The following is a 21,911-nucleotide window of genomic DNA, read 5'->3' as shown; positions in this document are numbered from 1 at the left end:
AGGTCAATAAAATTTCACATTTCTTTTAGAAAGCTAATAAAATAGACAAAAATGTGGGAGATTCATCAAGATGAAAAGGTACAGGGAAATAATATGAAAGGGAAAACAAAGATGAAAAGGGAGATTAAGAAGAGTAAGGAACAGTTTCAACAATTTATGTGAATAGGATTGAAAATTTAAAGGAAACTAAAGAATTCCTAGAAAAATGTAACTTAACAAAACCAATTCAAGAACAATATAGGAAATCTTGTATAGTCCCATAATATATTTAGTTATTAAAATCTTCCATGAAACCCAAGTAAATGCTTTCTACCAGAAATTAATTTCAAATAAAAATACATAGATAATATTGTATTATGCAAACACTAATCAAAAGAAAGTTGGAGAGTCTACATTAATATAAAAAATTAGACTTCAGAAGAAATACTCAAGATAAAGATAGACATTACATAATGATAAAGACGGCAATTTACCAAGAAGACATAACAATAACTGAAGCAAGAACTGAGAGAACTGCAAGGAGACAGACAAGCCCACAATTATATCTGGAGATTTCAATACTTTACTCTTACAGATTACTAGAGAAGCATCACACGTCCTGATCTCAAACTATACTACAAAGCTATAGTAATCAAAACAGTATGGTACTGGCACAAAAGCAGACATACAGATCAATGGAACAGAATAGAAAGGCCGGAAATAAATCCACACACTTACAGTCAATTAGTCTATGACAAAGAGGCAAGAACATACAAAGGGGAAAAGACAATCTTTTCAGCAAGTGGTACTGGGAAAACTGGACTGCTACATATAAAAGGTTGGAAATGGAACATTCTCTAACACCATATACAAAAATAAACTAAAAATGGTTTAAAGATCTAATTGTAAGACCAGAAACCATAGGACTCCTAGGGGAAAACATAGGCAGGACACTTTGACAAAAATCATAGCAGTATTTTTTGGATATATCTTCCCAGGCAAGGGAAGCAGAAACAAACAAATGGGACTGCATTAAACTAAAAAGCTGCACAGCAAAGGAAGCCATTGACAAAATGAAAAGGCAACCTACTAAATTTAGGAAGAAGATATTTACAAGTCATATCTAACAAGGGGTTAATATCTAAGATATATAAATAACACCTACGATTGAATGGTAAAAATCTCCCAATTCAAAAAACAGGCAGAGAATTTAAATAGACATATACACACACAAAAGAATGAAATCTTGTCATATGTGACATGGGTGGACCTTATGGGTATTATGCTAAGTGAGATAAGTCAGAGAGACAAAGACAAATATGAGTTCATTTATGTGGAATTAAAAAAAAAAAATGCTCAAAGACACAGAGAATGGACTGGTTATTGTTGGAGGGGAGGGGTTTGAGGGGTGAGCAAAATGGGTGAGGGGGGTCAAGAAATACAAATTTCCAGTCACAAATAAGGCTTTTGGATATTATTTACAGTATGGTGATAATAGTCAATAATACTATATTTCATATTTTATAACTCAGTGACAGAGGGAATCTAGACTTATTGTGGTGATCATTTCACAGTGTATACAAATACTGAATCATTATGCTGTACAGCTGAAATTAATGTTGTCAGTTATACCTAGATGAAAAAAGTTAGACCATCCACTGGATCATCGAAAAAGCAAGTTCCAGAAAAATATCTATTTCTGCTTTATTATGCCAAAGCCTTTGACTGTGTGGATCACAATAAACTGGAAAATTCTTAAAGAGATGGGAATACCAGACCACCTGACCTGCCTCTTGAGAAACCTATATGCAGGTCAGGAAGCAACTGGACATGGAACATAGAACTGGACATGGAACAACAGACTGGTTCCAAATAGGAAAAGGAGTACGTCAAGGCTGTCTATTGTCACCCTGCTTATTTAACTTATATGCAGAGTACATCATGAGAAACGCTGGGCTGGAAGAAGCACAAGCTGGAATCAAGATTGCCAGGAGAAATATCAATAACCTCAGATATGCAAATAACACCACCCTTATGGCAGAAAGTGAAGAGGAACTAAAAAGCCTCTTGATGAAAGTGAAAGTGGAGAGTGAAAAAGTTAGCTTAAAGCTCAACATTCAGAAAACGAAGATCATGGCATCTGGTCCCATCACTTCATGGCAAATAGATGGGGAAACAGTGGAAATGGTGGCCGACTTTATTTTGGGGGGCTCCCAAATCACTGCAGATGGTAAAAGACGCTTACTCCTTGGAAGGAAAGTTATGACCAACCTAGACAGCATATTAAAAAGCAGAGACATTACTTTGCCAACAAGGGTCCGTCTAGTCAAGGCTATGGTTTTTCCAGTAGTCATGTATGGATGTGAGAGTTGGACTGTGAAGAAAGCTGAGCACCGAAGAATTGATGCCTTTGAACTGTGGTGTTGGAGAAGACTCTTGAGAGTCCCTTGGACTGTAAGGAGATCCAACCAGTCCATCCTAAAGGAGATCAGTCCTGGGTGTTCATTGGAAGGACTGATGTTGAAGCTGAAACTCCAATACTTTGGTCACCCGATGCGAAGAGCTGACTCATTGGAAAAGACTCTGATGCTGGGAAAGATTGAGGGCAGGAGGAGAAGGGGACAACAGAGGATGAGATGGCTGGATGGCATCACCGACTCAATGGACATGAGTTTGGGTAAACTCTGGGAGTTGATGATGGACAAGGAGGCCTGGCGTGCTACAGTCCATGGGGTCGCAAAGAGTCGGACACAACTGAGTGACAGAACTGAACTGAAAAAAGTTTAACAGAACAGTTAGCTAGAAAGTTAATAAGACATAAACAGCACTAGAATCAACTTGTCTTAACTGACACTTGTAGAACACTATACACAATAGCAGTCAAATTCATATTCCTTGCAACTGTACATGGAATGTTGCCCAAGATAAACTATATCCTAATTCATAAAATAAACTAACAGACTGGTTTTGTTCACTTAGCAATATGAATTTAAAAGTTCTCCATGTTTCTTCATGGCTTGATAACATTTCTTTTTTATCCCTGAATAATGTTTCACTTTGTGAATGAACGACAGTTTATCCGTTCATCTATTAAAGAACATCTTGGTTCCTTCCAATTTTTGGCCATTATTAATAATGCCAATATAAACATTAATGTGTAGGTTTTGGTGTAGTTCTAAGTTTTCATTCATTTGGATAAATATCTAGAAATGTGATTGCTGGATGGCACAATAAGTCTATGTTTAATTTTGTAAGAAACTGCCAAACTCTTCCATTTTGCATTCCCATCAGCAATGAATAAGAGTTCCTCTTGCTCCACATCCTTGGCCACATCTGATATAGTCAGTATTTAGAATTTTAGCCATTCTAACAGGTATGTAGTGATACTGTTGTTTTAGTCTACAATTCTTTAATGACATAAGATGTTGAGCATCTTTTCATAAACTTATTCTCCATATGTAACTCTTCTATAGTGAAATGTCTGTTCATATTTTTGGCTATTTGAAAATCAGTTTATTTTCTTATTATTGAACTTTAAGAGTTTCTTCTATATTTTGGAGAACAGTTCTTTATAAGGTATATCTTTTGCAAATATTCTCTCCTAGTCTGAACCTTCTCAGTCTCTTGACAATGTCTTGCAGAGCAGAAAATTTTCATTTTAATGAAGTCCAATTTATCACTTCTTTCTTTAATGAATCATTCTTTTGATGCTGAATTTAAACAAGTCATTGTCAAACCCAAGGTCATTTAGATCTTCTTCTATGTTATATTCTAGAATTTTTATAGTTTTGCGTGTTATGTTTAGGTCTATGATCCATCTTAAGTAACAATTTTTGAAGCATGTAAGGTCTGTGTCTAGCTTCCAATCAAGGCTTGCCATATCAAACCTCAAATGACAGGTTGCCAGCGTTTTTCTGTACCCTAAAATTCCAAATTGAAAAGACTGAATCCCTAGCGAGTGTAGCCAAGAGTTTAAGGGCTCCTTTCCTTAACTCAGTCCCTATTGACAGGATAGATATTCTACTGCAGGTGTGTCTGTCAGACCTTGAATACTGGAATTCTGACTTCTCCCCCTTGTCCCAGCTTTCTTATATAGGTCAGAGGCTTCACAGAGGGAAATAATAAGTCTGTACTTCAATAGACTACCACTCCACCCAGTACCCATAGTAGTTTTTCAGAGTTTTCCTAGGGTTAGAGGCAATCCACAAGAAAGTGAGCATGAAATCTCCATGAGCAAATGACTATGTGAAACAGAGTGTACACAAGTCCAAGGACAGTCTGCAAATCATTAGTTCCTCTCAATTAAGAGCAAGAAGATAAACCATAGACAGCTAGTTCACCAGAGAGAACCACAGAAAGATATAGCTAAGAAGAGAGAGGCCTCCTTGAAGTAGAACAACTCCCAAAGACAGCCTTCAACAACTATCATTTCATGAATTTAACTGGATTAGATTAATGAGAAATTTATTCCTCAGAGCATTGTTTAAAACATTATGACAGTCATCTAGTAATTAGTGGCACCTAATAGGTGATGTATAATGATATATAAATCAGTTTAAAAGAGAGTTCAGAGAAAGAGATAATCAAAGAGAGCACTGCTAAAATTTGTGATCCCAAAGTGACTATATATATACTTGAAACTTTACCCTCTGAGGAGCAACATCAAAAGCTTCACAATTTAAGTAATAGACTTCTTTAAAATAGCCCATCAAAAACAACAACAACAACAATAGAAAAGAACAATAAAAAAGTCTTGGAGAGGGTTAGAGGTTAGAATCCAGTAACTGACATATTCCTTAATATGGCTAGTTTTTCAAAAATAAAAAATTATGAGACATCAAAAAAAAAAAAAAAAAAAAAAGACCATGTGCCTCATAAACAGGAAATAAAGCAGATAACAAAAATTGCATGTGAGCAGGACTAGATGTCATATTTGACATCAGAGACTTCAAAGTAACCATTAGTTTAAAGAAATTTTGTTCAAAATATTAAAGGAAATGGGAGAAGAGCAAGATGGCAGCATAGGAAGACTCTGAGCTCACCTCCTCTCATGAAACACCAAATCTATGCCTACATATAGAACAATTCCTCCTGAAGAAGCCCTGAAGGCTGATTAAACAACTATTTCACATAAAGGACCACACAGAAAGAAGTAGGAAAGACATAGATATGGTATCCATGAGAACCCTACCCCCTTTCAGGATGAGATAGAGTAGGGAGGGATATAGCTGAGTGGCCTGAGCATACACCCATGTTAGGACACAAACACACACACAAAACACGAAAACAAAGAACCAAAAATTAAAAACAACAACAAAAAAACGTTTATAGGGAACCTAGATTATACAGGAAAAAACCCGTTTACTATTTTAGAGCTTCTGCCAAATGGGCAAGGAACTGCTGGAGCCCTCTCTGGGGTCAGAGGCACTGGTCTGTGCCATTGTTGAATCCCCCTGAACTACTCCCAGTCCACAGTGGCTCTAGCTCTAGCCCCAGCTATCCAACCAAGGTGACCTCTGGCTCAGTGTTCCCTAGGGACTTCCCCAGCCAGGGCTGCTCTAGCTGCAGCTGACCTGTTAAAGTCACTAGACACAAGCAGTCTATACATGGGACACTTAATAACAGGGCCACTTCTTCAAAACCAGGAGACTTAGATGTTTCACATAATTCACAGAAGCAGAAACAAAACTCAAAATGAAGAGACAGAAGAATATGTTCCAAGTGAAAGAACAGAATAAAACCCCAGAAGAAAATCCCAAAGAAATGGTAGTAAGTAATTTACCTGATATAGAGTTCAAGGAAATGATTATAAAGATGCTCACCAAACTTGGGAAAAGAATGGAGGAAATCAATGAAAAAATGTAATAAATATTTAGAAAATATAGAAAAGAACCAATCAGAAATGTAAATACAATAACTGATATAAAAATATACTGAACAGAATAAACAGCAGATTAGATGATGCAGAATAATGGAGTAGTGATCGGCAAGATAGAATAATGGAATTCACACAAAACAGCAAAAAGAAAAAAATTTTTAAATGAGATGAGTTTAAAGGACCTCTTGGATAACGTTGGACATATCAGCACGAACATTATAGGGGTCCTGGAAGGAGAAGAGAGAAAGGGGGGAAAAAAAAAACTATTTGATGAAATAATGGCTGAAAACTTCCCTAACCTGGGGAAAGAAACACATCCAGGTACAGGAAGAACAGACAGTCACAAAAAAGATGAATCCAAAGAGATTCACACCAAGATATGTTATAATTAAAATGGCAAAAGTTCCAGTTTCATCCACCTCATTAGAACTGATTCAAATGTATTCTTTTTAATGGCTGAGTAATACTCCATTGTGTATATGTACCACAGCTTTCTTATCCATTCATCTGCTGATGGACATCTAGGTTGCTTCCATGTCCTGGCTATTATAAACAGTGCTGCGATGAACATTGGGGTACACATGTCTCTTTCCCTTCTGGTTTCCTCAGTGTGTATGCCCAGCAGTGGGATTGCTGGATCATAAGGCAGTTCTATTTCCAGTTTTTTAAGGAATCTCCACACTGTTCTCCATAGTGGCTGTACTAGTTTGCATTCCCACCAACAGTGTAAGAGGGTTCCCTTTTCTCCACACCCTCTCCAGCATTTATTATTTGTAGACTTTTGGATTGCAGCCATTCTGACTGGTGTGAAATGGTACCTCATAGTGGTTTTGATTTGCATTTCTCTGATAATGAGTGATGTTGAGCATCTTTTCATGTGTTTGTTAGCCATCTGTATGTCTTCTTTGGAGAAATGTCTATTTAGATCTTTGGCCCATTTTTTGATTGGGTCATTTATTTTTCTGGAGTTGAGCTGCTATTATACAGAGTGAAGTAAGCCAGAAGGAAAAACACCAATACAGTATACTAATGCATATATATGGAATTTAGAAAGATGGTAACGATAACCCTGTATACGAGACAGCAAAAGAGACACTGACGTATAGAACAGTCTTATGGACTCTGTGGGAGAGGGAGAGGGTGGGAAGATTTGGGAGAATGGCATTGAAACATGTAAAATATCATGTATGAAACGAGATGCCAGTCCAGGTTCAATGCACGATACTGGATGCTTGGGGCTGGTGCACTGGGACGACCCAGAGGGATGGTGTGGGGAGGGAGGTGGGAGGGGGGTTCAGGATGGGGAACACATGTATACCCGTGGTGGATTCATTTTCTAAAATTATTAAAGAAAAAAAATAAATAAATAAAATGGCAAAAGTTAATGGGAAAATCTTAAGAGAAGCAAGAGAAAAACAACTAATCACATACAAGAAAAATGCCATAAGATTATCTGCTGATTTCTTAGCTGAAACTTTACAGGCCATAACGGGGTAACAGGATATAGAATGATGAAAGGAAAAAACTCACGATCTAGCAAGTTTATCATTCATAACTGAAGGACAGACAGATAGTTTCCCAGACAAGCAAAAAATAAAGGTGTTCATTACCACCAAACTGGCCTTACAAAAAATGTTAAAGGGTCATGTTTGGCAGAAAAAGGCCACAACTAGAAAAAAGAATATGAAAGAAAAATCTCACTGGTAAAGGCAAATGTATAAACAAATATTTAAATTTCTGATGATTTACTTAACAATAAGTAGTTAAGAGATACACAAAATAAAGACTGGTAAAAATATGACACCAAAAGTGTGTATGTGTTGGGGGGAGGGAAAGTGTAGTGCTTTTAGAATACTTTTAACTTAAGTGACTATCAGCTTAAATACACAGATATATGTAAAGGTCATTATATATGAACCTCATGATAACCACAAACTAAAAACCTACAATGAATAACAAAAAATAATGAGAAAAGAATCCAAATATAACACTGAGGAATCCATCAAAGTAGAAGGAAAGAAACTGACAAAAAAGATAAAACAACAAAAAACACAATGAAAATTAACAAAATGGCAATAGTGCATATCTATTATCATTTTATCTACTTTATTTATTTATTGGGCCACATCATGTAACACGTGGAACTTTCCCAGTCATGGATCGAAACCCTGTCCCCTGGATTGGAGGGGCAGAGTCTTAACCACTGGACCAACAGGGAAGTCAATTATCACTGTAAATGTCTATGGACTAACTGCCCTAATCAAAACATATAGGGTGGCTGACTAGGTAAGTTAAAAAACAGAAGACAGAAACTGAGACCCATCTACATGCAGCCTATAAGAGGCACATCTTATATCTAAAGACATGCATAGATTGAAAGTGAAGGGATGGAAAAAAGTTCCATGTAAATGGAAAACAAAAGAAAGCTGGGGTAGCAATACTCTGTATCACACAAAATAGACTTTAAAACAAAGACTGTAATAAAATACAAGGAAGAACATTACAGAATGAAAAAAAGGGTTAATCCAACAAGAGGACACAAAATTTATAAACATTTATGCACCTAATATAGGAGCACCTAAATAGATAAAACAAATATTAACAGAAATAAAGGGAGCAATAGATAGCTATACAATAATAGTAGGGGATGTTAATACCCCACTTAGATTAATGGATAGGTCACACAGGAAGAAAATAAATACGGAAACACGGCCTTAAAAAACACATTAGACTATATAGACTTAATAGATATATATAGAAAACTCGATCCAAAAACAGCAGAACACACTTTTCAAGTGCACAAGGAATACTCTCCAGGATAGACTGCATGGTTAGACTACAAAACAAGTCTCAATAAATATAAAAAGTTTGAAATCAAGTCAAGCATCTTTTCCAATCACAATAGCATGAAACTAGAACTCAGTTGCAAGAAGGAAACTAGGAAGTATACAAACATGTGGAGATTAAGCAACATACTACTCAGCAATCACTCAATCAATGAAGAAATCAAAGAGGAAATAAAAAATTACCTTGGGACAAATGAATACGGAAATATAACTTTCCAAAACCCATGGGATGAGGCAAAAGTAATTCTAAGAGGGCAGTTCATAGTGATATAGGTACACCTCAAATAATAAGAAAAATCTGAAGCAAAAACTCTAAATGTATATTTAAAGAAACTAGAAAAAATAAACCAACCCCAAGGTTAGTGGAATAAAGCAAATCATAAAGATCAGAGCAGAAATAAATGAAATGGAGAAAAAACCCACAATAGAACACATAAATGAAACTAAAAGTTAGTTCTTTGAAAAGATGAAATTGATACAACATAAAACATGTATAATATCATGTAAGAAACGAATCGCCAGTCCAGGTTCGATGCAGGATACAGGAAACTTGGGGCTTGTGCACTGGGATGACCCAGAGGAATGGTATGAGGAGGGAGGTGGGAGGGGGGTTCAGGATGGGGAACACATGTACACCCGTGGCGGATGCATGTTGATGTATGGCAAAACCAATACAATATTGTAAAGCAAAAAAAAATAATAATAAATAAATAAATTGATACAACATTAGCCAGACTCACCAGGAAAAAGTGTCCAAATAAATCAGAAATGAAAGAGGAGAAATTACAATACCACAGAAATACAAAGGATAAGAGAATGCTATGAATAATTATATATCAACAAATTAGACAGCCTAGGAGAAATGGATAAATTCCTAGAAACATATAGTCTTTCAATACTGAATCAGAAATAAATAGAAAATGAATAAACTGGTTACTAGTAAAGAAATTGAATCGGTAATGGAAAAAATCCCCTAAAACAAAAATCCAGGTCCAAATGGCTTCCCAGGTAAATTCTGTCAAACATAGTTCATGTACAATATTATATAAATTTCAAGTGTAGAATACAGTGATTCACAGTTTTTAAAGGTTACACTACATTTATACTTATTATAAAATATTGGCTAAATTATTGCATGTAATATATTGCCTGTTGTACAATATATCCTTGTAGCTTATATTTTATATTCATAGTAGTTTCTAACCTCAATTCCCTATCCAAATTTTGCCCCTCCCCTTTCCATCTCCCCACTGGTACTACTACTTCATTCTCTGTATCTGTGAGTCTGCTTCTTTTTTGTTATTTTCACTAGTTTGTTGTATTCTTTTTGATTTCATATATAAGTGATATCGTACAGTATTTGTCTTCCTCTGATTTGTTTCACTTAGTGTAATACCATCCAAGCCCATCCACGTTGTTGTAAATGGCAAAATTTTTTATGGCTGAGCTGTATTCCTCTGTGTTTGTGTGTGTGTGTGTAAGGTTTCCCTGGTGGTTTAGATGGTAAAGAGCCTGCCTGCAATACAGGAGGCCTGGACTCAATCTCTGGGTCAGGAAGATACACGGGAGAAAGGAATGGCTACCCATTCCAGTATTATTGCCTGACAAAATCCACGGACAGAGCAGCCTGGCAGGCTACAGTCCATGGGGGTCACAAAGAGTCATACATGACTGAGTGACTAACACTTTCACTTTTCCACTTTATATATATATAGACAGAGTGCCTGAACAACTATGGATGGAGGTTCGTGACAATGAACAGGAGGCAGTAATCAAAACAATCTTCAAGAAAAAGAAATGCAAAAAGGCAAAATGGTTGTCTGTGGAGGCCTAAAAAATGGCTGAGAAAAGAAGAGCAGTGAAAGACAAAGGAGAAAAGAAAGATATACCCATCTGAATGCAGAGTTCCAAAGAATAGCAAGGAGAGATAAGAAAGCCTAACTCAGAGATCAATGCAAAGAAATAGAGGAAAACAATAGAATGGGAAAAACAAGAGGTCTCTTCAAGAAAATTAGAGATACCAAGGGAATATTTCATGCAAAGATGGTCACAATAAAGGACAGAAATGTTATGGACCTAACAGAAGCAGAAGATATTAAGAAGAGGCGGCAAGAAAACACAGAAGAACTATACAAAAAAGATCTTAATGACCCAGATAATCACGATGGTGTGATCACTCACCTAGAGCCAGACATCCTGGAATGTGAAGTCAAGTGGGCCTTAGGAAGCATCACTAAGTACAAAGTTAGTGGAGGTAATGAAATTCCAGCTGAGCCATTTCAAATCATAAAAGATGATGATGTGAAAGTGCTGCACTTAATATGCCAGCAAATTTGGAAAACTCAGCAGTGGCCACAGGACTGGAAAAGGTCAGTTTTCATTCCAATCCCAAAGAAAGGCAATACCAAAGAATGTTTCAACACAATTGCACTCATTTCACACACTAGCAAAGTAATTATCAAAATTCTCCAAGCTAGGTTTCAACAGTATGTGAACCGAAAACTTCCAGATGCACAAGCTGGATTAAGAAAAGGCAGAGGAACCAGAGATCAAATTGCCAGCATCCACTGGATCATAGAAAAAGCAAGAGAATTCCAGAAAAGCATCTACTTCTGCTTTATTGACTATGCCAAAGCCTTTGATTGTGTGGATCACAGCAAACTGTGAAAAATTCTTAAGAGATGGGAATACCAGGCCACCTTACCTGCCTCCTGAGAAATCTGTAAGCAAGTCAAAAAGCAACAGTTAGAACTAGACATGGAACAATGGACTAGTTCCAAACTGGGAAAGGAGTATGTCAAGGCTGTATATTGTCACCCTGCTTAGTTAACTTATATTTCATGCAAGATGCCGGGCTGCATGAAACACAAGCTGGAATTAAGATTCTCAGGAAAAATATCAGTAATCTCAGATATGCAGATGACATCACCCTTATGGCAGAAAGTGAAGAGGAACTTAAGAGGCTCAGGATAAAAGTGAAAGAGGAGAGTGAAAAGACTGGCTTAATAATACTCAACATTCAAAAACCTAAGATCATGGCATCTGGTCCCATCACTTCATGGCAAATAGATGGAGAAATAAAGGAAACAGTGACAGACTTTATTTTCTTGGGCTCCAAAATCACTGCAGATGGTGACTGTAGCCATGAAATTAAAAGGCGCTTGATCCTTAGAAGAAAAGCTATGACCAACCTAGATAGCATATTAAAAAGTAGAGACATTACTTTGCTGACAAAGGTCCATATAGTCAAAGTTATGGTCTTCCAAGTGGTCAAAAACCGTTGTGAGAGCTAGACTGTAAAGAAGGCAGAGCACCCAAGAATCAATGCCTTTGAACTGTGGTGCTGGAGAAGACTCTTGAGAGTCCATTGGACTGCAAGGAGATCAAACCAGTCAATCCAAAACAAACCAGTCCTGAATATTCATTGGAAGGACTGATGCTGAAGCTGAAGGACTAAATACTTTGGCCACGTGATGCAAAGAACTGACTCACTGGAAAAGACCCTGATGCTGGGAATAATTGAAGGCAGGAGGAGAAGGGGACAAGAGAGGATGAGATGGTTGGATGGCATCACCGGCTAGATGCACATGAGTTTAAGCAAAATACAGGAGTTAGTGATGGACAGGGAAGGCTGGCATGCTGCAGTCCATGGGGTCACAAAGAGTTAGACACAACTGAGTGACTGAACTGAACTGAGCAACTGAATGGAACTGAACTAATATATCCATATATATATATATATATGTATATATAGATATAGATAGATGGATGGTATATATATATATATATATATATATATATAGAGAGAGAGAGAGAGAGAGAGATTGATAACTATATACATACCACAACTTCTTTATCCATTCACCTCTTGATGGAAACTTAGCTTGCTTCTGTATCTTGACAAGTGTAAATAATTCTGCTATGAATTTGGGGTGCATGTATCTGTTGTATCAGTTGTAACATCTTTTCTTTCATTTCATTGATTGCTCTCTCTTATTGGTCAGTATACCTAAAGTTTTCTCAATTTTGTTATTTTTCATGTAACCAGCTCCTTCATTGATCTTTTCTATTGTGTGTCTATTTCATTTATTTCTTCTCTAATCTTTCTTATTTCCTTCCCATACTAACTTTGGGCTTCATTGGACCTTCGTTTTCTAGTTTCCTAGGGTGCAAGGTTGTTGAGTCTTGTTTCTTAAAGTAGGCATTTATTGCTATGAACTCCCCTCTTACATCTACTTTTGCAGCATTCCATCAGTTTTGGTATGTTCCACTTCCATTTTCATTTATCTTAGGTATTTTTAATTTCTCTTTTGACTTTTTCTTTGACCTACTTCAATAGCATGTGGTTTAATCTCCATACATTTCTGAATTTTCCAGTTTTCATATAATTAATTTCTAGATTATATAATTGTGGTCAGAAAATATTTTTGACATAATTTCAAGTTTGTGACCTAATATATGATCTATCTTGGGAAATGTTGCGTGTGAACTTGAGAAGAACGTGCAATCTGTTGCTTTTAGGTGGAATGTTCTGTAAATATCTAACTCCATCAAGTTTGAAATATCACTTAAGGCAGTATTTCCTGATTGATTTTCCATCTGGTGGATGATCTACATGTTGATGTAAGTGGTCCATTAACGTCTCCTACTGTGATTTTATTGCAATCTATTTCTCTCTTTAGGTCTGTTAATATTTGCTTTATATATTTAGGTGCTTACATATTGAGTGCATAAATATTTACAATGTTATAATCTCTTGGTAGCTTAATCCCTTTATAATTATGTACTATCCTTCTTAGTCTCTTATTACAATCAAAGTCTACTTTGACTGATATAAGTAAAACTACCCTAGCTTTCTTTTGATTTCCATTTACATGGGACACCTTTTTCCAACTCTGCTTTCAGTCTTTTTCTGTCCTTTTGAAAAGTTGCTGCTGCAAGCCTTATGCTATGCCAGGATTCATGATCTCTGGAGAAGAGGATTTTGATCCCGAGCCAGAGACCAGGCTTGACCACTTGGAGCTTTCTGTGTAACAGAATTTTATTAAAGATTAAGAGAGACAGAGAAAGCTTCTGATATAGACATCAGAAGGGGGCAGAAAGAATGCCTGCCTGCTAGTTTTTAGCAAGGCATTTTCTGTCTGTTAGCCAGCTTCTAATCAGATAAAAGAAATGACTCAAGGCTGAGGGAGTTTCACCATGCCCCTATCCCACAATATGCATCTTTGAGATAGGATGGCACAAGGTGTGTCATCTCTGGCCATAAAACAATTGACAAGAATAAAGGTTGAGTGGTTGAGCCATTATCAGTCCAAGGTTTGAGAAAAGAAAAAAAGAGTTTAGTCTTAAGCAGAACATGTTTTGTCAACAGATAAGGGGGAAGAAAAGAAATCTACCACTTGCAGTTTATTTCCTCCTGCCCCTTGGGGACCTCTGATCTTCCTACCTGTTACCCTCCCACTTTTATCTAAAGTGCATTTCTTCTAGGAAGCATATAGATGAGTCTTTTTCTTAATCTATCCAGTCCCTCTAGGTCCTTTGATGGCAGAATTTAGTCTACTTGCATTTAAATTATATGCAATTATTATGCAATTAATTTATTAAATTAAAGTATTGCTTATTGCCATTTTTTTCACTGTTTTATATATAACACATTAGTTTGATTCCTTTCTAAACAACATTTTTACTCTCTTCCCCACATTTTATGTTATCATATTTTACATCTTTTTTTATTTGTAGTTATAATTAGCTACAACTTTAACCACTGTAGTTATAGCTATTTTTACTACTTTTAATTTTAATCCTATCTTTATAAGTGATTAATACACTACCCTGACCATATAAGGGTATGCTGCTGCTGCTAAGTCGCTTCAGTCATCTCCGACTCTGTGCGACCCCATAGACGGCAGCCCACCAGGCTCCCCCATCCCTGGGATTCTCCAGGCAAGAACACTGGAGTGGGTTGCCATTTCCTTCTCCAATGCATAAAAGGGAAAAGTGAAAGTGAAGCTGCTCAGTCGTGTCCGACTCTTAGTGACCCCATGGACTGCAGCCCACCAGGCTCCTCCGTCCATGGGATTTTCCAGGCAAGAGTACTGGAGTGGGGTGCCATTGCCTTCTCCCATATAAGAGTATATACTTACTGGTAAACCTTTATCTACACTTACCAGTCCTGATGCGAAGAACTGATTCATTGGAAAACACCCTGATGCTGGGAAAGACTGAAGGCAGGAGGAGGGGACGACAGAGGATGAGATGGTTGTATGGCATCACCGACTCAATGGACATGAGTTTGGGTAAACTCCGGCAGCTGGTGATGGACAGGGAGGCCTGGCATGCTGCGGTTCATGGGGTGGCAAAGAGTCGGACACGACTGAATGACTGAACTGAACTGAACCGATTTAATTGGAGGCTAGTTACTTTATAATATTTTGGTGTTTTTTGCCATGCATTGACATGAATCAGCCACAGGTGTACATGAGTCCCCCATCCCAAAACCCTCTCCCACCTCCGTCTCAATCCCATCCCTCTGGGTTGTTGGAGTGCACCAGTTTTGACTGCCCTGTTTCATGCATCGAACTAGGACTGGTGATGCATTTCACATATGGTAATATACATGTATCAATGCTATTCTCTCAAATCATCCCACCCTCGTCTTTTCCCACACAGTCCAAAAGTCTTTTCTTTATATCTGTATCTCTTTTGCTGTCTCACAGATAGGGTCATCATTACCATCTTTCTAAATTCCATGCTGCTGCTGCTGCTAAGTCACCTCAGTCGTGTCCAACTCTGTGCGACCCCATAGACGGCAGCCCACCAGGCCCCTCCATCCACAGGACTCTCCAGGCAAGAATACTGGAGTGGGTTGCCATTTCCTTCTCCATCTAAATTTCATATATATGCATTAATATATTGTATTGGTGTTTTTCTTTCTGACTTACTTCACTTTGTATAATAGGCTCCAGTTTCATCCACCTCATTGGAACTGATTCAAATGCGTTCTTTCTAATAGATGAGTAACATTCCATTGTGTATATGTACAGCTTCCTTATCCATTCATCTGCTGATGGACATCTAGGTTGCTTCCATGTCCTAGCTACTGTAAACAGTGCTGTGATGAACACTGGGATACACGTATCTTTTTCAATTCTGGTTTCCTCAGTGTGGATGCCCAGCAGTGGGATTGCTGGGTCATATGGCAGTTCTATTTCCAGTTTTCTAAGGAACCTCCACACTATTCTCCATAGTGGCTGTACTAGTATGCCTTCCCACCAACAGTGTAAGAGGGTTCCCTTTTCTCCACACCCTCTCCAGCATTTATTGTTTGTAGACTTTTTGATGGCAGCCATTCTGACCGGCTTGAGATGGTAACTCATTATGGTTTTGATTTGCATTTTTCTGATAATGAGTGATGTTGAGCATCTTTTCATGTGTTTGCCATCTGTATGTCTTCTTTGGAGAAATGTATGTTTAGTTGTCTGGCCCATTTTTTTGATTGGGTCATTAATTTTTCTGGTATTGAGCTGCAGGAGCTGCTTGTCTATTTTTGAGATTAATTCTTTGTCAGTTGCTTCATTTGCTATTATTTTCTCCCATTCTGAAGGCTGTCTTTTCACCTTGCTTATAGTTTCCTTCATGTGCAAAAGCTTTTAAGGTTAATTAGGTCCCATTTGTTTATTTTTGCTTTTCTTTCCATTATTCTTGGAGGTGGGTCATTCAGGATCTTGCTGTGATTTCTGTCAGAAAGTGTTGTGCCTATGTTTTCCTTGTTTCATAGCTTCTGGTCTTACATTTAGATCTTTAATCCATTTTGAGTTTATTTTTGTGTATGATGTTAGAAAGTGTCCTAGTTTCATTCTTTTACAGGTGGTTGACCAGTTTTCCTAGCACCACTTTTTAAAGAAATTGTCTTTTCTCCATTGTATATTCTTGCCTCCTTTGTCAAAAAGATAAGGTATCCATAGGTGTGTTGATTTATCTCTGGGCTTTCTAATTTGTTCCATTGATCAAAATTCTGTCTTTGTGCCAGTACCATACTGCCTTGATGACTGTAGCTTTGTACTACAGTCTGAAGTCAGGAAGGTTCATTTCTCCAGTTTCAATCTTCTTTCTCAAGATTACTTTGGCTATGTGAGGATTTTTATATTTCCATACAAATTGTGAAATTATTTGTTCTAGTTCTGTAAAAAATACCATTGGTAGCCTGATAGGGATTGATTGAATCTACCAACCTAGATAGCATATTCAAAAGCAGAGACATTACTTTGCCAAAGGTCCGTCTAGTCAAGGCTATGGTTTTTCCTGTGGTCATGTATGGATGTGAGAGTTGGACTGTGAAGAAGGCTAAGTGCCGAAGAATTGATGCTTTTGAACTGTGGTGTTGGAGAAGACTCTTGAGAGTCCCTTGGACTGCAAGGAGATCCAACCAGTCCATTCTGAAGGAGATCAGCCCTGGGAGTTCTTTGGAAGGAATGATGCTAAAGCTGAAACTCCAGTACTTTGGCCACCTCATGCGAAGAGTTGACTCATTGGAAAAGACTCTGATGCTGGGAGGGATTAGGGGCAGGAGGAGAAGGGGACGACAGAGGATGAGATGGCTGGATGGCATCACTGACTCAATGGACGTGAGTCTGAGTGAACTCCGGGAGTTGGTGATGGACAGGGAGGCCTGGCGTGCTGTGATTCATGGGGTCGCAAAGAGTTGGACACGACTGAGCGACTGATCTGATCTGATCTGATAGATTTCTTTGCGTAGTATACTCATTTTCACTATATTAATTCTTCCGATTCATGAACATGGTATATATCTCCATCTATTTGTGTCCTCTTTGATTTCTTTCATCAGGGTTTATAGTTTATATATAGGTCTTTTGTATCTTTAGGTAGGTTTATTCCTAAGTATTTTATTTTTTTCATCGCAATGGTGAATGGAATTGTTTCCTTAATCTGTTTTCTGTTAATGTATAGGAATGCAAGGGATTTCTGTGTTAATACACAGAAATTTTATATGCAGAAATTTTATATCCTGCAACTTTACTATATTCCTTGATTAGCCCTAGTAATTTTCTGCTGGTGTCTTTAGGGTTTTCTATGTAGAGGATCATGTCATCTGCAAACGGTGAGAGTTTTACTTATTCTTTTCCAATCTGGATTCCTTTTATTTCTTGTTCTTCTCTGACTGCTGTGGCAAAAACTTCCAAAACTATGTTGAATAGTAGTGGTGAGAGTGGGCACCCTTGTCTTGTTCCTGACTTTAGAAGAAATGCTTTCAATTTTTCCCCATTGAGGATAATGTTTGCTGTGGGTTTATCATATATGGCTTTTATTATCTTGAGATATGTTCCTTCTATTGTGCTTTCTGGAGGGTTTTTTTTGTTTGTTTGTTTGTTATCATAAATGGATGTTGAATTTTGTCAAAGGCTTTCTCTGCATCTGTTGAGATAATGATATGGTTTTTATCTTTCAATTTGTTAAAGTGGTGTATCACATTGCTGCTGCTGCTGCTAAGTCGCTTCAGTCATGTCTGACTCTGCGACCCCACAGACAGAAGCCTGCCAGGCTCCTCTGTCCCTGGGATTCTCCAGGCAAGAATACTGGAGTAGGTTGCCATTTCCTTCTCCACATCTCCTCTTGACCACTTCTAATTTACCTTGATTTACCTGGGGAGTTCATATTTCAGTGTTTTTTGCCTTTTTATATGGTTCATGGGGTTCTCAAGGCAAGAATTCTGAAGTAGTTTGCCACTCCATTCTCCAGTGGACCACGTTTTGTCATAACTCTCCACCATGACCTATCCATCTTGGCTGGCCCTACATGGCATGGCTCATAGTTTCATTGAGTTAGACAAGGCTGTGGTCCATGTGATAAGTTTGATTAGTTTTCTGTGATTATGGTTTTCATTTTGTCCGCCCTCTGACGAATAAGGATAAGAGGTTTATGGAATCTTCTGGATGGGAGAGACTGACTTTGGGGCAATCTGGGTCTTGTTCACAGACCCCACAGAGACTGAGCCAGACCTGTGTTTGCGTCTCCTGCAGAGGTTCGGGTCATCAGTGGCCTCCTGCAGGGGCAGGGGTTCTTAGTGCAGCTACCTGTGTCACAAAGCCTGTGGCATAAGCCTTCTTGGAGGAGGTTGCCATTAACCCCACCATAGAGTCACCGAGCAGATGACCCACAAACTACAGAACAATTATACCAAAGAAATTCTCGCACTGTTAAGAAAGCTCTAGGACCCAAAACAGTTTTCCCCATCTGGGGATCTGGCAAAGGGACTGAGAACCCCCAGAGAATTTGACTTTTGAAGCCAGTGGGATTTGATTACAGAACTTACACAGGACTGGGGAAACAGACTCTTGGAGGGCACAAACAAAACTTTGTATGAACTAGAACCCAAGAGAAAGGAGCTGTGACCCAACAAGAGACTGACCCAGACCTGACTGTTAGTGTCCAGGAGTCTCTGGTGGAGGCGTGGGTCGGCAGTAGACTGCTGCAGGGTCAGGGACACTGAGTGTGGGAGTGTGTGCATGGGACCTTTTGAAGGAGGTCACCATTATCTTCATTACCTCCACCATAGTCTAGTCTCAGGTCAAACAACAGGGAGGGAACATAGCCCAGCCCATCAACAGAAAATTGGATTAAAGATGTACTGAGCATGGCCCTGCCCATCAGATGGAACCAGACGCCATGATCTTAAATTTTAATGTTGAGTTTTAAGTCAGATTTTTCACTCTCCTCTTTCACCCTCATCAAGAGGCTCTTAAGTTCCTTTCACATGCTGCACTGACAGTGATATCATCTGCATATCTGAGGTTACTGGGATTTCTCCTGGAAATCCTTATTCCAGCTTGTGAATTCATCTAACCTGGCATTTTGCATGATGTATTCTGCATAGCAGTTAAATAAGTAGGGGGACAATATACAGCCTTGTTGTACCCAAAGGATACATGCACCCCAATGTTCATTACAGCAGTGTTTACAATAGCCAAAACATAGAAGTAACCTAAATGCCCATTGACAGAGGAATGGATAAAGATGTGGTACATATATACAGTGGAATATTACTCAAACATTAAAAAACTGAAATAATGGCATTTACAGCAACATAGATGGGCCTAAACATTGTCATACTGAATGATGTATGTCAGACAGAGAAGGAGAAGTATTATATGACATCCCTTATATGTGGAATCTATAACAAAATTATACAAATGAACTTACAAAACCAGAACAGACTCATAGACTTTAGAGAATGAACTTATGGTTGCCAGGCAGAAGGGACAGTTAAGGAGTTTGCAATAGACATGTACACAATGTTATATTTTCCATGGATAATCAACAAGAAACTACTGTATAGCACATGCAACTCTGCTCAGTATTAGGTGGCAGCCCAGATGGGAGGGGGGATTGGGGGAGAATGGATACATATACATGTGTGGGTGAATCCCTTTGCTGTTCACCTGAAACTGCACAACACTGTTATTCAGCTATAGTCCCTCAATAATACAAAGTTTAAAAAAAAAAAAAAACATAAAAAAAACTAAGTTATGAATCAGGTATTACTATGTAAACTTATTAGTTTAAAAAGCACAGTTAGAATAGATTAAAGCTGTTTCCTCAGATGACTAAGGCTTTACTATTTGTAAAGCTTGGCTAAGGGAGTTATTCTCAGCATTTTGAATTTTAAAACTACAACTTTGTCATTTTTTCCCTTGATTTCTGGTCTTGCCTGATTGAGCTAATTAGGCTCAGTCTCATCCTTGTGGACTGTATTTCAGTTCAGTTCAGTTCAGTTCAGTCGCTCAGTTGTGTCTGACTCTTTGCGACCCCATGGACTGTAGCACGCTAGGCTTCCTTGTCCATCAGCAACTCCCGGGGCCTACTCAAACTCATGTCCATCGTGTCAGTGATGCCATCCGACCATCACATCCTCTCTCAACCCCTTCTCCTGCCCTCAGTGTTTCCCAAATGAGTCAGTTCTTTGCATCAGGTGGCCAAAGTATTGGAGTTTCAGCTTCAGCATCAGTCCTTCCAATGAATATTCAGGACTGATTTCCTTTAGGATTCACTTGCTTGATCTCCTTGCAGTCCAAGGGACTTTCAAGAGTCTTCTCCAACACCACAGTTCAAAAGCATCAGTTCTTCAGTGCTCAGCTTTCTTTATGGTCCAACTCTCACATTCATACATGACTACTAGAAAAACAATAGCTTTAACCAGACAGACTTTTGTTGGCAAAGTAATGCCTCTGCCTTTTATTTATTTATTTTTTTTCATACTAGAAGTTTAGTCTTTTTCTTTTTTTTTTCTCGTTTCATACATGACATTTCACATGTTTCAATGCCATTCTCCCAAATCTTCCCACCCTCTCCCTCTCCCACAGAGTCCATAAGACTGTTCTATACATCAGTGTCTCTTTTGCTGTCTCGTATACAGGGTTATCGTTACCATTTTGTCTAGTTTGGTCACAGCTTTTCTTTCAAGGAGCAAGTGTCTTTTAATTTCATGGCTGCAGTCTCTATCTGCAGTGATTTTGGAGCCTAAGAAAATAAAATCTGTCACTGTTTCCATTGTTTCCCCATCTATTTGCCATGAAGTGATGAGACTGGATATTTACATTCTGGTATTTGTAGAGATTTGCAAGAGAAGGACAGTTGCTTTTAGTTCCCCTAAGAATAGGTCTGTCACCTAAAAGATACTAAAAGATTAATCAATAATAAGATTTTATAATGAAATTGAAATTTATCTTATGAGCTCTATGTCCTAGAATTTTAGAGTTTAATGTATCATGCCTATGTGCATGCTAAGTCCCTTCAGTTGTGTCCAACTCTTTGTGTCCCTATGGACTGTAGCCTGTCAGGCTCCTCTGTCTGTAGGATTCTCCAAGCAAGAATACTAGAGTGGGTTGTCATGCCCTCCTCCAGGAGATCTGCCCAATCCAGGGATCAAATCTGAGTCTTTTGTGTCTTCTGCAGTGGCAGGCATGTTCTTTACCACTAGTGCCACCTGCAGAGCCAATTTATCATGTGTCAACTACAAATTGACACTGGCCATGGGCATTTGCCATCTACCTCTACAAGGACGGAATCGTGTGCTACTGAAGCCACCAACCTTCAACACCCCCTGAAAGGAATTCAGAATGGAAAGCAGAAATGAAGCACTTTGTACCCAGGGTAAAACTGGCAGGACAAGTCTTCAGATAGTTATTTTTAGG

The 21,911-nt window shown here is 38.2% G+C and overlaps 1 long non-coding RNA gene across 9 annotated transcripts in view; it reads right to left on the bottom strand.

The window, feature by feature from the left end:
* LOC147340636 (uncharacterized) overlaps positions 1–21,911 on the bottom strand; it is a 193,752-nt gene that overhangs the window by 7,172 nt on the left and 164,669 nt on the right. The window lies entirely within an intron of this gene.

The sequence above is a fragment of the Bos grunniens genome, chromosome X, assembly GCF_055505025.1.
Source record: "Bos grunniens cultivar Pamir isolate PY7600 chromosome X, Bosgru_T2T1.0, whole genome shotgun sequence".
In the NCBI taxonomy this organism is placed as follows: Eukaryota; Metazoa; Chordata; class Mammalia; order Artiodactyla; family Bovidae; genus Bos; species Bos grunniens.
Note: the sequence above shows the minus strand (reverse complement) of the source record. Positions and strands in the feature narration are given on the sequence as shown.